This window comes from Podarcis filfolensis, assembly GCF_964270895.1.
Source record: "Podarcis filfolensis genome assembly, chromosome: 7".
NCBI lineage: Eukaryota > Metazoa > Chordata > Lepidosauria > Squamata > Lacertidae > Podarcis > Podarcis filfolensis.
In genome coordinates, this window is record NC_139603.1 from 61,058,349 (window position 1) to 61,077,129 (window position 18,781).

The window sequence follows — 18,781 nt, forward strand, 5'->3', positions numbered from 1 at the left end:
AAACGGAACAAAATAAAAATACATGTATGCAGACCACCGTTCACGGTGGTACAACAAAGTAAAAAGCAAAAACCCCTTTAAAACACTTTAAAATATATAAAAAACATTTTTAACATTTGCTGCAGCAACACCAGTGTCCTTAAAACTGTAGCGGTGGCGAGTGTGGGCCCTGCCCCCTAGGCCTGGTGGAATGGGCCTACAGGAGGGAGTGGCCTTCCTCAACCCCCATGGTGCAGCAGCCGCAGCGTTGTCCCAATGCCTCATGAGGCCTCTTAAGCTGTGGCGGTGGTGAGTCAGTCTGGGCCCCGCCCCCTGGGCCAGGTGGAATCAGCCTGAGGAGGGAGCGGCCTTCCCCAACTCACAGTGCAGCAGCAGCAGTGGTATGGAGTTCTAAAGCAAATAACATAGGCCATGTGTTTCATGGAGAAGATTCAAACCTGGATCCTCTTACTCGAGAATAGTCCATACTGCATAGGTTTAGGACTGCAGACAGAGAAGGCAAACTATGAGAAGAAAGAAATGGAAACTGTTATAATTGGAACCACAAATGCAGAAAACTTGTTGATGAATGAGGACCTTTTCCATCCTTATTCTTCTCAATGGGTGTTTTTTAAGTTAACACTGTGTAGTAGTGTTGCTCCTCTGGTTCAGTGAGTGATGTATTAATTGGCCAATAATAATAATAATAAAATATGCAGATTAAGACGGAGCAGATAATCCTTAGCTAGATAGTCTGGCCTGGCCTATGTTCTGAAGGTCAACAGTCTGTCTCCCAGCAGTCAGTTAACATATGTCAAACTATCTCTGCCCAGGTTTATTGGTACGGGTTGTTGCTATTCTTTTGCCACTCTAGCATATTGTAAATCTGCAATACTTTCTATTGTTCAATGAATAAATGGGACTCGCTATGCCTATAGACAAACTCCACGGGGAAATGAATTATGAAAGAGGCATAGGTAGATACAAATTAAGAAATTGTAGCACTTCTAATGCATTTCCATGGCCTGTTCCATAGAATAACAGATTGCTTCAGTAGCCTCATACCAATTATATACAAAAACCAGTCACATTAGTGAAAAAGAAATGAGGACAATGTCTTTGCTGTTGGTGATTCTAAGATACACCTTTAGCTTTAGTGTTTTGCATTTCATAAAAATACATTAACTATAAAAGAGTGTGACATCTCTGTGGAAGGAAGCATTTTATTGGCACAAGACAGATTAAATAGCAGGAACTGTATTTATGAGAGAACCCATGTCGGCTATCTCTCTTTAGCACTGAAGAAAATATACTGCATTTGCTCCATTCATCAGTGTGTAAGAAATTCAGTTTAGCTCACATCTGAATAGGAACCTATCTGTTTCATACTTCTCAAAACAATAGTTGAACCAAAACACAGCATCCTTTGAAATTCACATTTCTCCAAATTTTGTGATGCTGTTCTCCAATCAAAAGTTATGTACAAAAATGTGTATAACAGGGGAAAGTGTGCATAAAATGCATATATTAGTGAAAATAAAATATAGAATGCATTATATTTGGGGAAATTGCCTTCAAAAACTATATTTGCTGTATTTCTGATGGCTGAGCACTGGGATGGGGAACCTGTGGCCTTCCTGGTGTTCTTGAAGTACAACACCCACCATTCCTGACAATTGGCCATGTTGGCTGGGGTTGATAAGAGTAGGAGTCTAACAACACAGTTCCCAGTTTGCATTAATTGGCAAAGAACAAATATACAGTCTAAAGAGAGACAACAATAAATAGGGAACCTTTCATGTATAAGTTTGGAGGGGTAAAACTTTTCTTAAAGAATTGCGGCCATTTTTATTTGTTATGTTTTTACTACACCTTGATAAAATTCTTCGCCTGTTGAAATATGATGTGACAGTAAGCCATCTCTGGAGTATTAGTCTCTATAGAACACTACAGGCAACAGCTTCACATGACTGCCTTTAGCCAGTCACATGAATACAAATGCAGGATCTGTGCCCAAGAGTACACATCTTATTATATGAAATAAAAACATATACTGAGTTCATTCCAGAGATAGACAAGGGACACAAACAGCTGTCATAGCTAAATGGGTGTTCTGTGTTCAAGGACAGTATATTCTCTGAGTTCTAGATGCTAGTTGCAGATAACAGGGAAGGGTTGTTGCCTTGTAGGAACAAAGAAAGCTACCTTATATTGAGTTGGATGATTGGGCCAACTAGTTCAGTACTGTTGACACTGACCAGGGTTTCAGGTGGAGGTCTTGTAATACCTAGAGATGCTGGGGATTGAACCCTAGGACCTTTTGCATGCATAGCAGGTGCTCTACCACTGAGCTACAGCCCCTTCTACATTGTCAGGAGTGCGTGCAGGAGCCAGGCCCTGTGACTGGTAGGGCCTCGCAGGACTGGGGCCTTCCTGAGTTTGGCCTGGAAGGGCAAGGCGCAGCCGCACAGGTGAGGCTTGACAGAAGACTCGTAGCACCTGGTGGCAAGGGCCGGGAGGGGTATATAAGACCAGCATTTCCCTCTGGCTCTTTGCCACAGCAGCATGCTGCCCACCTAGCTGTGCTTCGGCTTCCTGACACCTTGTATCCTGATTCATGGACTCTTGGCTTCCTGCCCCCTGGACTGCTGATTCCTGCTTCCCGACCTCTACCCTGGTCCCGACGTACCAAGCCGGGACTCTGACTGCCTGTAACCCAGACTGTGACATACGTCCTCTCTGGGTCCTATAACTTCCTCCAAAGTATCTGTCCCACTGCAGTTGAAAAAAGGGCTAATAGACTCTGCAACCTGCCAACAGTTTGACCTCATCCCCAAAGGCACACTCCTCCATTGTCTTCTGAGACAGATGGGTGTCAACTCAGAGGAGGGTGACCTTTCTTGTCTGATCCACCAGGCCCGTTTCTATGTACTTATGGTACTGGTTGCAATGAGTGAACAGATTACACTATTTCACACTGCAAAGTCATTACAGGACCCATTTCTGAATACAGAACTCTTTGAACATGTGAGAAACACAATCTGTTGACTTGTTCAGAACATTTGCTTGAGATTTGCATGGTGGGTTCAAGCACACGTCCTTGTTTTCCACAGGAGGCAGAACAGATCTGCAGTAGTTTTGTACACATGATGGGGGTGTCCATATGTAGAACAGCTGTTCCTCACATGCAACATTCCTCCTGTGTGTGGAAGAGTATTTCTGGGTCAGGATGAAAGAATGTCCACGTTTGTCAAATAATGATAGTCAGTTTTGGCTTGGCTACCCAAGGTTTTCAACACTTGGGAAGCCAAGTAATTTTACATTGAATCTGGATATAGTATTGTTTTGAAATCCATTAAGATAGATGAGCCAGGAAAATGCCACCCACAGTTATTCCGATATGTTCTCCTATATAACAAAGCAACGTGAATTTCTGCTTAATATGTCTTTGTTAAATTGATCACATTCACTGGATACGTTTTATCTGACTGTTCTCAGATAAAAAGAAGACAAAGGGAAAAAAATCAACTAAAAATATGTGCAATGATCTTTCTTTCCTCATGGCACTATGACAGTCATGGATTCATGCTGTATCTTCCATTCAGTAAAGCAAATTATTAAGCACTCCTAACTTGCATAGAAATTAGTGGGAAATAAAGGTACCCAGAGCCAAGCAAGAACTGCTTAATACAGTATTGCCAATAAACTGAAAGAATAATGAATGTGAATTTCAACCACTATGCAGAGACTTGTCAGAAGCTGTCATATAGGAAGGTCATAGTCACCACTTTTCATTCTTCCAATTTCCCAAAAGGCTTGTCATGGGAGTCATACTTCACTGGTGCCCATTCACAAATGAAGTGACTCATGGCTTGCAGATATATTCATCCCCTGTTTGGTGATAAAGAAACTAAAGAGATTTCTATACTCCTGCCCTCGCCTGTTTTAGCAGGTCATAAGTTCACACAGGCCATTTTAAGAGATGCAAGGTATGAAATGTTAGCACTAGGAGGAGAACTGGAGACGTCGTTGCATCCATAATCCAATTTTGCAAAAATGAACTGTATTTGTCATATATAAACAGGTAAATCTGACCGCTCAACTAAATCAAACTGCTGAGTCAATGGAACAATTTATATTTATATAATTTCCAATCCAAATTTACATGGCTCCAGCTTTTTCAACCACCCAACATTCCACTCCAAAGGAAAGCTGGTTAGCAAGAGCCCATTCAACATTGCAGCTTAGTCCAGTCCAGGCTAGAACAGAAATCTGGGCTTTACACTTAAGCCTTCTTTGCTCATATTGAACGTAAAAATTATGCATCATCATCAACATCATCATCAATGTGGCTCAGAAAAATATGCAGCAAGCATTAAAATATGATGACTAATATAATTGGCTCTGTGTATGTGTAACAGTTAATTCTAAATCTGGTTGGCAGAAAAAACCTAAGTACACCTTTGTTCAGTGGACTTTTGTCCCGTGTAAGTGTGGATAGAGGTGCAGCCTATATTTGTTGGTTATTAATTTTAAAGTCTTTAATGGTCCAGACCCTTTTACCATTATTCATCCTTGATAATTAAAGTGACCTGCTGTGCAAGAAGAAAAAAAGAAAAAGGTAAAGGTTCCCTGAATGGTTAAGTCCAGTCAAAGGCGACTATGGGGTACCGTGCTCATCTCGCTTTTCAGGCCAAGGAAGCCGGCGTTTGTCCACAGACAGATTTCTGGGTCATATGGCCAGTATGACTAAACCACTACTGGTGCACGGAGGACCATGACAGAAGCTACAGCACACAGAAACGCCATTTACCTTCCTGCAGTAGCGGGACCTATTTGTCTACTTGCACTGGTGTGCTTTTGAACTCCTAGGTTGGCAGAAGCTGGGACAGAGAAATGAGAGCTCACCCCATCTTCAAAACGCTGACCTTCTGATCAGCAAGCCCAATTAGGCTCAGTTGTTTAGACCACAGTGCCACCCACTGCTGTGTGCATAACTCTTGGTCCTCATTCAATATTTTACTTTGCTTAGAAGACTGTGAGGGTCCCATCACCATTGCAGAGCCTGCACTCTGCAACTATCTCTCCCAGGAAGGTCAGATTGGTTCCTTCCTTGTTCCGTTTTGTTTTCTGCTGCTATGGTGGAAGACTTGCTCTGCAGCTTTCAGCTGGCCAAACCTCATAGAATGTTATGTCATGTCACCTTACACTGCATCACTCTCAAGGCGTTTCAAGAAGTGCAGCCAGCTTCCCTTGCCTCGGGAGTAACTTTACAACATGTTGCTCCCCAAGCATTATTGGAAGTGGAACCTGTGGAAAACTGCAGGGCTTTTTTAACACTAAAAAAACCAAGGGGAAACCCTTATAAAGTTAAAAGGGGGATTTACACATATGGGGGGATTTGGAGAATTTTTGGATACCACCTTCCATCCTGTCAGCGTGAACCTGGCAGGAATGTTGGATTTGGCACTTCCGCTGCCTTTAATTATTCTACCACCATAAGAAAAGTGTTAGCAAAATAAAAAATTCTGGTAAACCAATGGATAACCTCTCTTGCTTGTTCGTTCACACACACCACCACCACCTATTCTGTTCAATTGGGAAGTTTCTTCCCAAACTGAATTCTGGAAATCATTTCATATCTGAGCATGAAAGCAAAAACGCATTTATCGAGACTTTCCAGGAGACATTTTCTCTAGCACTTCTGTAGCAGTTAATCCAGCCAACAGCCAATTTCTGAGGCCTCTAAAGGAAAATATCCAAAAACGGAGTGAGATTTTCCCATCTTCCTCTGCCACCTTCCATATGAAAGTATTTCTGAACTTGCTTTATTACTCTCTGAATTCTGAAGTGCAAAAAGGAACTTCTGAAACCATGTTTACTTAAACCAGGGGTGGCCAACATATATATTGTTAGACTACACAATTGGCTATGTTGGCTGAGACTGATGGGATCTGGAGTCCACAGCATCTGGAAGGCACTGGATTGGCTACCCCTGAATTAAATGGTGTATGTAAGTAGAACTCTTATTAGATAAAAATGATGGATGACAAAGCTCAGCCTGACAAAAGTGCTTCACGTAGCTGACTGTGGGAAATACATGTCTATGAGCCCCCCAATAAATTAACATAATTCATTTGCAATTTTGCATACTGTCTTTTGGCAAAATTTCTTAATGATAAGTGCTCAGTAATATCTAGGTCACATTCAAATTAGCAAATCTTAAGAGAAATGAACTCAATTAGTACTACTAACAATTAGTGAGCTATATTTTGATAAGTAGAGAAGACACTGTTCACGAGATGCTGAGAAGTTGAGAATGTTTCTTAGCTTGGTGCAAATCAGCTCTCTGGAGATTTCGCATTTTAAACATTACCAGCAGAATTGGATTTCGTGATAATGGAATCATACTGTTATTGATGCTTTATCATCATATAAAGTCATGTGGCATGTTATATGTGCACATTGCTTCTTGTGCCAAATGCATACTTTTTCATAGGGGGAGATTTTTTTAAAAAAGCATAAAGGGAAAAGTAAGCAGTGCAGTCACACTTGCCTCTCCCTTCCAATACTCTCAGCTGTCTAGGCAGACTTTGAGACTTACAGTAGCTGAAAGAGCAGGCAAAATAACCTGCACTGGGTTTTGTCATTGTGGATCCCTGTTTCTTCCCTGAGCAAGTTGTCAGGAGGCAAGGGGGGTGAGCTCTGTGCCATCCCTCTAGCAACTGGTGCACAGGGAAGTGACTGCAAGGGTCAGGAAGCCAGAAGCATCTACTGAAGGAGATAGCAGCCAAGCCTTCCCCTTAAAGGAGATGAGGTACAGTGGTACCTTGGGTTACAGACGCTTCAGGTTACAGACTCCGCTAACCCAGAAATAGTACCTTGGGTTAAGAACTTTGCTTCAGGATGAAAACAGAAATTGTGCTCCGGCGGTGCAGAGGCAGCAGGAAGCCCCATTAACTAAAGTGGTGCTTCAGGTTAAGAACAGTTTCAGGTTAAGAATAGACCTCCGGAACGAATTAAGTACTTAACCCGAGGTACCACTGTATTGTAGCACATCCTCTTCATGAGCATGGCAGGAACAGCTGCCCACCAAAGACAGTACCCCAAATGCCTCAAAGGAAGACCATGCCCTGGAATAAGTGTGGAACATGGAGATTGTGACGGACATTAATACTCGCTGCAAGACAATGTCTCTCCCATCTTCCATAGTTCCTCTGGAAAGGTGATTGCCATTCCTTGGGTGCCAAGGCCTAGAAGTGATTGTCCTGAAAGTGAGATAGAACATCTGCTATGCTGTTCTCTGGGCTGAGAAAGAGACAATCTGAGCAGGGAGGCTCAGGTGTGGGCCTAAACATACAACTCAACCACACTCCACAGCTCAGTACGACTGGATCGTTTAAACAGGTGCTTCACGCCAAATCATGCAACCATGAGGAAGGCACCAGTGTTCCTCAATGGCCACATTGGGGCAGATGATGCCTTCAAGACCAGGCTGTGGCCACATCAGGCCATAGACTGCCACTCCCCTGGAGTCCCAGATAAGCAGCCACTCTCGCGAGAAGTCACCGTTGAAGTTGTGTGACTCTGGCAGTGACAGGGGTGGGAAGGATGCCTGTGGGAATGGTTGCCCATAGGATTTCACCACCCAAGATGGCTGCTTCAGTCCACCTCATGGGCAGGCTAGCCCTGTCCATGGACCTCCATGTGCTGTTGGGCTCCAAGTCACATCAGCCCTGCCAGCTTGGGTAGGGTGCTAGTCCTAGTCCCTCAATATCTGGAGGGCCACGGGTTCCTCAACTGGAAGGTTGCATAGCACTGTGGAAGGGTTCTTCACAAAGGCCTATACAGCACATTGTGTGTGACCAGTGACTACACTGATGCAGATTTTCATTGTAATAGTAATAATTTTAGCCTGTTTTGTATTGTCTCTATGGAATGCAGTATTGGGTGGTGATTTTACCTTAGAAGATTGGGGTACAAATGCTCTAATAAAATGAAATAAGAGAGACTTCCCAAGAAAACCATACAACTGTAAATGAGCTTTTAAAAAACCCATCCGTCCATGGATGTGCCCTGTTATGGATGTGCATAACAATCGTTATGCAACCAAGAAATCCAAGCCAGAAGAGTGACTGAAAGCAAATGCATCAGTACTGCTCCTCAATCAGGAGAAGGTAAATCAGAACCACTAAATCTAGAGATAAACTGATATACTAGCTCCTGCCCCAATGCAGGTGCAACATGCAGCATTGGGGTGATTATTCAACACTTGGTAAAATTATGTTCCAATCTAATCTGACAAGTCAAAGTTTGTGACATCCAGTGAACTGACACTTGTTCTTCAGATATATTTGCCAATCCAATGGAGATACAGATCAACAATTTTTAGTTACTCCAATGGGTCCCCCAGGGAGGAAATACTTTATAACAATCACCCTTTATTTTTCCTTGTTCCCGTCGAGTGACTGAATTCCAGAAGGTTTGAACTTGTTTGATCATCATTGTTCAGCTCTTTATTCTGCTACCTTCAGAAGAATTGACTCACTCATATGAAATCATTAAGACAGACACCGTTCCAACTGCTGTGGTTTCTGTCCAATTCAGAGAGACCGGGTCTTTTAGTTTGTCTGGACTTCATTCATTAGCACTCCTTCTGGTCTCATTCAAATATGTATTTTTAATGCAAGGTCCAAAATTGAAGCATACATTAGGAAGCGATAATGATCCCATGCTTCTTTATTTAAAACTAAGAAAGCAGAAATCTCTTGATGTGGTAAATGTGAAGCATTTAAAGGTATTTTGTAACAGAAATTCATCTGAAGGTTTTGACCCATTGTGTTCCAGGTCTATTATTGCGAGACAAAATTCTTTCCTATGAAAGGAAGTGGTAAAAATGGGCTTGTCATATTGCCCTTCACTCTTTCCAACTCTTTAAGCAAGTCCAGTCACATAAGAGGAACGTATATTTTAGGGAAAGAATGAAGAGGAGGTAATTAATGAGCTAAAAAAACACCAAACACTGCGCTTAGAGGGAAAAACAGATGTCAGTAGGGAATAGCAAATGCTTGCTAGCCAATTGTCTGAGAAGGCAAAGTTTAAACATGTTCCATGTATAAGAATGTGATTATTTTATTCTGGTCATTTATTTTGTTTACACTGTACAGAAGTAGGATAGTGTCTTTACAGTTAAGGCAGCCATCATGTACAGGAAGGTAAAAGGTCATCCAATATGAGAGGGGGGAATGCTACCAACTAGTGAATATCAGAGAAGGAAGGAAGGAAGGAAGGAAGGAAGGAAGGAAGGAAGGAAGGAAGGAAGGAAGGAAATTGATATTTGCATTACAAATCTTTGAATACTTGCTAGTGAATATTTCTACTAACAAGCTGCAGGATATTTACAACACAGAGACTATACTGTCTCTGTAATCTTCCCATTCCATAGGAATCATGCAGAAGTAGAATAAAAAGGAAATTCAGCAACAAGTATGGCAACAAACAGAGCTCTCCATAAGGCAATGTGGCATTTACTGCAGATTATCATCATCATCACCAGTCATTCTTCTATTAGATTTTTTTCAGTTTTCAGCAGAGAGGGTGTCTACACAGCAGCTCATTCTGGTGTTTTTCAAGCATACAAGTTTTGCTCAGTGTTTGCATGGTATCATCCTCGTCCAAATGCTGGTCCTTATTATTTTCTCATTTAATCCAGACACACATGGAAATTGTAAATCCAGATTAAATGGAGGTGGGGGAAAATATGGCATTTGGATGAGGACATCATCACATGGACACAATGAAAAATGTGCATGGATGAGCTATAGCAGGTCTGTAGTGAACTGTTGGGTGTCCATAGAACACACAAACACTGGGGCAGGGAAGGGAAAAAGTACAGCAGGTGAATTGAACAGGGTAAGAGGAAGAAGAAGTAAGGATTGCAGGGAAGTACTAGCTTGCAACAATGATCTATATCAAGGATAAGGAAAACTGGTGACCATCATTTCTGATCACTTGCCCTGTTGTCTGGGGCTGCTGAGGGCTGCAACATCTGGAGAGCCACAAGTTCCCCACTTCGACATAGATGATAAATGTAGAAATATTCTGTTTGGCTCACAAAGGCAGAGGCAGACAGAGGCAGACAAAGCATAGAAATACACACCTACACTTCAGAAGTCCCAATAAATTGTTCAGAAGCTGTTGTCCGTAATCAGCTGCCCATTCAAACGTGGAAAGTGCTTTTCCATCCATTGTATGATTGTGGGACTTAATGTGGTTAAATATTCATGCAGCAAAGTTCACAGTAAAATCAATGGGGTTTTTTCCTTAATAATCTTTAGATGATGCATTCCCATGTGTTGAGATCAAAAGAATATCCTGTGTCATGTTTTACTATTGTAGCAATTTGAATGCTGGTGCAACGGGGTTCTTAAAACAGGATTTGGGAACGTAGGCAGAGGGGAGAAATGCTAAAACAACACCACAGACAAATGACAGGGCTTGGAATCACTACCTTTCTTTGTCTAAAGGAATGATAGGAGCAACCCTTGATAGTGAGTGATCATGAAGAGAAACCCCAGGAGCATAGGCACACTATAAAAAGATCTAGAAGGAAGTCATTATGCTGTTGAGGGAATAAGAAATTTAAGTCGGAGAGTTGTGAAATGTTCTCATTATAGGTCATCTCAGTAATTATCTGACATCTACAAATGGAGTCACTTCTTAATCAAAAGAATGAATCATTACTGATATTGAATCAGTCCAAGATGTTTGAAATAATGAGTCCAGTAACTCAAGTATAAATTTAGAGATAATTCCAGCAACTTCTCAGCTAAAGTTTCAGACTAATAATGAAATATCTTATTACATTTCAAGATAATGATAAGAAAATGGCCATGTGAGTGTGAACTAAATTGCCCCAGCGTAATCTGCATGTTAAGACCTAGATTAAAAAAAGGTCACTAATGTTTACTATACCACTGACAGTAGCTTAATTACTATCTACTGCAATACAGGGTTGCTTTCTCTGGAGTGTGATAAACGTATCTAGCAATGCCATTATATTTAAAAATCAGGAAGTGTTTACTTTAAAATCCGCTAAATTGACTTCCTTGTAATTTGACCATACATATTACTCTGGGTAAGTCTACAGCACAGAATAGCTTGGAACAACATCAATGTTAAGTGCATTATTCCAGCCATACATAGGTAGTATAACTGAAAGCAACCATACATATTGAGCTCAGTTTTCAGAAAGATTTTGCGATGTACTGATACAGGTATTACTGGAAAAGTTACTCTGAAAATATTAAGCATATTAATATTCCTTCTGCTGAATCAGGTTAGGCCAGTACTCTGTGCTATGATAGGCAGAAGCTCTCCAGGGCTCTTGAAATAGGTCTTTTCCAGCCTCTGCTTGCTGATACCCTGTTAATTGAAGATGCTAGGGATTCAACTTGGAATCTACTGCATGAGAAATGACATGGGCTCTGCTACTGAGCTGCAGCTAATGGTGGTCAATGTGTCAGGGTAGTGGTGCTTACCTGACCTTCTGTCACAGGCATTGCTGCAGCTACCTGGGAGGAGGAAGCAGAAAGCTGCAGTGAGGTTAAAGTCAACCCAGTACTCCTGCCAGTGCATTTGCACTGCACTGACCTTGCCACTGACTTCCGTCTTCCACTCTTCTTCCCAATAAGGTGCAGCGATGCCAGTTATGGGAGGGCAGCTAAGTTCTGCCACTCTTCCCAGCCACTAACTGTAGCCCCTATTCTATTCTGCTCCTGGTGAATGTATGCCATAGCCTCAGACTTTTGTCTGTAGACTCTGAGCCCCAAGGAGTAGTAGCTCCGAGAGGGCACAGACCTACTTCCTAGCTCTTTCTGAGTAAAACCAGTGGCATCAGATTCAGCATCTAGCTCCACAATCCCTGGGAATGTGTCCTAGTTTTTGACCTCTGATGAAAGGACTATCAATTCTTCCGAGGTTCAAGAAAGCTCTACAGAGTTTCTACAGACCAAGTCCCCAGAGCTCCATACCTTGTTGCCTAGAAAGAACCAAACAACACCAAAAACACTTATCCATTGACTACCATGTTGCAGCTCTAAGAAGGTGGGCTTTAGTTATAATCCTGCAGGACAGATTACAAAGCCTTGGCAGTTTCAGCAAGGCAGTGCTGAGGCAACTTGTTCCTCTTGCTCTTAGTTATAGAATACCTGGGGTGTCCACTTATATCCCTCCATTTTGAAAACCACCCTCCTCATTTTTACTGTGTTTATCCAGTGACAGATCCAGAAGAGGACCTCCCAGGGTTTTATTTGGGCAGCAATTTCTTCTTAGCAATGGATAACACAATGGTTCAGGACAACACATAGCTGAAACAGAATAAAATGATAATTTATCTAACTTATTCCTTACATATCTAGTGCTGTCAAGAATTCATCCAAAGACCCTAATATAGGTTCTGTTTCCAAAAGTGGGTCCATCAGATCATGCCTGTGATCAATCAGGAACTTAATATTGCCTGATATTAGATCCAGCTCTGGCTAGACCTATTATTAGGCAAATGGAGACATTTGCCTTAGATGGCAGGCCTAGAAAAGTGTAAAATTGGTGCCACTGCTGGCTGGCCCTGTTGCGACTGCTGTCACCTGCACATCAAGGGTCTCTGTTTCTTCCTCCCTCGCATGGTCATTAGTTGCTTCTAGAATTTTATACTGATGATTGCCAACTGGAGATGTTGTCTTTTGACCTTGATTCTAACAAGGGTGATATTTGGATCTAATTTGACTGAACTCATGCATAAAGGATGCTGCATCACAAAATAGGCGAGTGAAGAAGGCTAATAAGCTGAAAAGCTTTTGACATTTCAGCTATCCAGAATATCTGATTGAAGAACATTTAGAACATTTCATACTGGCACTTCGGCAATCTAAAGAATATGAACTGACAAAGTGTAAGAACATCTCATGTGCTGTATAGAGGGCATATTTTCAGTCAGATTATTGTGTGGCTATTCACATGTTGTGGATATATTATGTTGGAAATGGTCTTGAAGATAGGAGCAGAACCAGTGCAACACTATGTGTCCCACCCCACCTCCCAGAGCTGCCCCAGAAGGACACCATGGTCAACAGGATCAAAAGAAGAATGAGCAAGGTTGCACTTCCTCAACCTCCCTCCAAGGGATCCTTTCTCAGAGCAAAGCATTCTGGTCAAGGTGACCATGACAACACATGTACCACTGTTGTGGTTTGATGAGGTGGCTAGAAAGGCTATCAAAGCATAGGAAGAAGGTTTAGTAAGATGACTGATTTTCATGAAGAAGTCCACCTAGTCACCGCTGAACACAGTAAAGGTATTCCTCTCACTGAGAGCTAAGGTTTCCTTATACCAAGCTCCCATCGCCCCAATTCACCACAAAATGGTTATTTCTCCTGCCAGAACATATAGGTATAGATGTATGAAAGTCATCAAAGTTCCTAAAAAGCAGGATTGAGAGGCAGCGTCCATTGGCAATAGGTAGGTTAATGGAAGGAGACAGACATCTGGAAGAGCCACTCTTTGTAGAATCCATTGTTTCATCATTATTCAACAACTAGGAATGGTTCATAGGAAGGCTAGCTTCTTTTTTTTTTTTTTTTTTATAATATATTTATTAAAGTTTTCAAATAAAGCATATATTAGATAAGCACTTATCATTATCCATTTAACATCTCTCAATTGTTACATGGGACTCCCCCACACCTCCCGCATACACTTACATCATTATTAAATTAATTTCAAACAAATTATCATTTAACTCATCTTAATTAATAATCTTAATTTGGTTTGACATATAATTCAGCCTTAAATCTGATTTAATGGTAGACAATTGTCTGCACTGGCATCCAATTCAGCACTCAGCCAAATTACAATATTTTTGTAAATAAATCTTAAATTTCCTCCAGTCTTCTTCCATCCTTTCTTCTCCCTGGTCTCGAATTCTGCCGGTCATCTCGGCTAATTGCATATAGTCCATCAGTTGCATCTGCCATTCTTCCACAGTGGGTAGCTCCTGAGTTTTCCAATTCTTGGCAATTAATATTCTTGCTGCTGTTGTTGCGTACAAAAAGAATGTTCTGTCCTCTTTTAACACACTCTGGCCGACAATACCCAGGAGAAAGGCCTCTGATTTCTTGGTAAAGGTGTATTTAAACACCTTTTTTAATTCATTATATATCTTCTCCCAAAAGGCCTTCACTCTAGGGCAGGTCCACCAGAGGTGAAAAAATGTTCCTTCATTTTCCTTACATTTCCAACATTTGCTATCAGACGAATGGTATATTTTAGCCAGTTTAACAGGGGTCATGTACCATCTATACATCATTTTCATCACATTTTCCTTCAACGCATTACATGCAGTGAAGTTCAGCCCAGAGGTCCACAACCTTTCCCAATCTTCAAACATAATATTATACCCAATATCCTGCGCCCATTTTATCATTGTTGATTTTACCATTTCGTCATGTGTGTTCCATTTCAGCAGCAAGTTATACATTCTTGAAAGTACCTTAGTCTTAGGTTCTAACAGTTCAGTTTCTAACTTTGACTTTTCCACTTGGAATCCTAGCTTTTTGTCATTTTTAAACACTTCTTTAATCTGAGCATAGTGTAACCAGTCTCGCACTTTGTCTCTCATCTTTTCTAAACTCTGCAATTTCCAATTGTCACCATCCTTTTCTATTATCTCCCAATATTTTGGCCAGTTGGCCTCCATATTGGCTCTTTTCCGAGCCTTAGCCTCCAGGGGTGACAGCCACCTCGGAGTTTTATTCTCCAGTAAGTCTTTATATTTTGTCCAGACATTAAAAACTGATTTTCTGACAATATGGTTCTTGAAGGCCTTATTTATCTTAGCTTTATCATACCATAAATATGCATGCCATCCAAACGCATTATTAAAACCTTCCAAATCCAAGACATCCGTATCTTCAAGAAGTAACCAATCTTTTAACCAGCAGAAAGCTGCAGCTTCATAATACAACTTTAAATCTGGCAGGGCAAAGCCCCCTCTTTCTTTCGCATCTGTTAATATTTTAAATTTGATTCTGGGCTTTTTGCCCTGCCAGACAAATTTAGAAATATCTTTCTGCCACTTCCGGAAGCACTCTGTCTTGTCTACAATCTGCAGTGTCTGAAACAAAAATAACATTTTTGGCAATACATTCATCTTGATGGCAGCTATTCGGCCTAACAAAGAAAGTTTTAGTCTTGACCAACTATCCAAGTCTCTCTTAATCTCTGACCAACATTTTTCATAATTATCTTTAAATAAACTCAGATTTTTTGCTGTTATGTTTACCCCTAGGTATTTAACTTTTTTAACCACATTTAGTTCTGTCTCTTTCTGAAGCTGTTCCAACTCAATATCTGTCACGTTTTTCCCCAAAACTTTAGTTTTTTGCTTATTTAACTTAAATCCTGCCACTCGACCAAAGTTTTGAATCAGTTGTAGTACTCTTTTCAAACTAGACTCCGGCTCCTGTAATGTCAGAACTAGGTCATCTGCAAAAGCTTTAAGTTTATATTGTTTCGCTCCGACCTGAATCCCTTCCACCAACCGGTCCCCCCTAATCATATTCAGGAGCACTTCCAGAACCGAAATAAACAGTAATGGGGAAATCGGGCAGCCTTGTCGTGTACCTTTTTCAATTTTAAACTCTTCTGTAACCACATTGTTAACTATCAGTTTAGCCTTTTGTTCTGAATATATTGCCTCAATCCCGTTCTCAAACCCCCGTCCCACTCCCATTTCTTTTAAATTCCCCTTCATAAATTTCCAAGAAATGTTGTCAAAGGCTTTCTCCGCGTCTATAAAAATTAAAACTGCTTTAGTGTTTATGTTTGTTTGTAAAAGTTCCAATATGTCTATGATGTTCCTTGTGTTAGTAAACATATGTCTGCCCGGGAGAAAGCCTGCCTGGTCTTTATGGATTATCTCACTTAAAACTTTCTTAAATCTTCGTGCCAAAACATCTGCAAATATTTTGTAATCCACATTTAAAAGGGAGATGGGACGGTAATTCTTGAGTTGTGTCTTTTCAGTTTCTGACTTTGGAATCAATGTGATAAATGCTTCTTTCCACGATTCAGGCGCCTTCTTCCCCTCCATTATTTCATTACTGACCTCCAACAAAGGTTGTATCAAATAATCCTTCAATGTCTTATAGTAGTTAGAGGTCAGTCCATCTGGCCCTGGTGATTTGCCCTGTTTCAGACTCAGGATGGCCTGTTCAATCTCTTGTCGTGTTATTTTGCCATTTAAAATTGTTCTATTTTCTTCTGACAGCTTTGCTAATCCATTTCTCTCCAAAAATTGAGTAATCTCTATTTCATCTTGTGGCCCTTGAGTATATAACTTTTTAAAATACCTCTGGAAGCACTTTCTAATCTCTCCCGGGTTCTGAATGTTCCTTCCTTCAACCTCTAAATTTGTTACTGTATTTAATCTTTGTCTCCTTTTCAACTGCCAAGCTAGCAGTTTCCCACATTTATTTGCCGATTCAAAAGTTTTTTGTTTCATTGTTTTAATCTTCCATTCTATTTCCTGATTTATCAGCTTGGAATATTGCGCCTGATAAAGTTTAATTTCTCTCAGAATCGGTTGGGACTTCGGGTTAGATCTTAACTTCTTCTCCAACTCTTTGATACTTTCCAGAATTTTATCTTTCTTTTCATTTTGCAGTCTTTTCTTTAAGGAATTCTGTTGAATCAAGAACCCTCTCATCACAGCTTTACTTGCATCCCAGATAGTTCTTTTTTCCACCGTAGTGTTCAAATTAATCTCAAAATAGTCCTTTAAGGTTTTTTGGGCCTTCTTTACAATTCTTTGATCTCTAAACAGGCCATCATTCATCTTCCATCTAAAGGAGCCGATTGGGATCAATGTCATATCCATTCTCAAGGCGTTATGGTCGGAGCATGTTTTGGGGCAGATTTCCACCTTCCTCACCTTAGGTGCCAGACTTCTAGTTATCCATATTTGGTCGATTCGTGTCCAAGTCAGTTGAGCTTCAGAAAAGAATGTTCCTTCTCTTCCCAGGGGGTTTCTAACTCTCCAGATGTCAACCCAGTCCATATTGTCAGTCATTTCAAAAAAGGTCTTAGGTAGTCTTCCCTCTTTAGTAATGTTCTGGTTCTGTGACTTATCCATATTTGTTGATACGACCCCGTTCATGTCCCCCATCATGATGACGTTGTTGTAATCCAGATAATCCAGCATGATCTCGTGCAACTTCTTATAAAAATCCGATTTTCCTTCATTTGGAGCATAAATTCCTAATATCAAAATTTTTTCTCCTTGATACTGTACTTCTATTGCGAGGATTCTTCCACTTTCATCTTTAAAGAGAAATTTTGGTGAAAGGCTCTCTTTTGCATAGATCACTACACCTCTCTTTTTAACTGTATCCGATGATATAAATTCTTGACCAAGCCTTTTATTTATTAACACCTTTCTATGGAGCCTAATCACATGTGTTTCTTGTAAGCATATAATGTCCAATTGTTCCTTTTTTAATTTTAGAGACTGTTACAGCCATTTATGTTCCAACTCAAAAGCTGCAGAGACATCCTGGATAGGTCTGGTTATTCTTTCTGGGGTGGTACCTTGTTCTCCGGTCCTTGAGGATCCGAGGGGGCGGGCTCCCCTGGAAGTTCTGGCGCTGGCAATCCAATTCCTTTGTGGAGGTCTTCTCCGTGTGCTCCCAAAAACTTGTCTCTATCTTCCACTGTTTTGATTTTGATCTTTCTCCCTCTGTAGGTAAAGGATAATCCTTGTGGAAACTCCCACCTGAAGATAATTGCGTTGCTTCTCAACAGTCTTGCCAATTCCGTGTAGTTAGATCTAAGGTCCAGCAACTGCTTAGGAATGTCCTTGTAGATTTCAATTCTCTTGCCCAAAATGTCTAGTGACTTTTCGTAGTGCAGGCCCAAAATCTTGTCCCTTTCCTCCTTTGATCTCAGTGTTATCAAACAATCTCTGGGCTTCTCTGTCCTTCTGACTCTGCCAAGCCTGAAAGCAGATACAATTTTAAAGTCTTTTTCCTCTAACTTCCAAAACTTGGCAAATTCCTTAGTTAGAAATTCAATAAAATTATCTTCTTCCACCTCTGGTATTGACCGTATCCTCAAGTTGGTCTCCCTGTTTCGCAGTTCTGTCATCAAAAAGTAAATCTGATGTTCTCCAACTTGTTTGCTGAGTGGTCTTACTTCTTTCTCAAGTTCTTCCAATCTTTGACTAGTATCTTCAGCCAGTTTACGATTTTCACCTACAGCCTCCTTTAATTCTCCAATAGACTGGGCATTCTGTGCAACTTGTCCAGTCAGCTTATTCAAGCTTTCTGTGTTCTGTTCAATTTTAGCTGTATGCAAATCAGCCTTCTTGTCCAGAGCCTCCAGTTTCTCCAAAATTTTCTCCAAGACAGAGCTACTTGTCCCTGAAGCCATATCTCCCAGGTGCAGCTCCTCTGTCTCACCCTCCCCTGCCTGTATTAGGGAGGCCGCCTCTATATCTGGAGGCAAAGTGGAAGGCAAGGCCGGCAAGGCTAGCTTCTTGTCATACTTGCCCCTAAGCCCCCAAGCCGCCAGGGACACAATGAAATACTTACAAAATATTTTAAATGGTATCACATTAATGTGTTCATTTTAAAAGAAAAAGCTCTCCACTCATTCATAATAAAGCACAAACTAGCTCTTCTTTTTTGTGGCTATTAAAGCTTGCACGTGCTCAACCAATATTTCAGCAACAGTGCTGAGAGTTTCATAT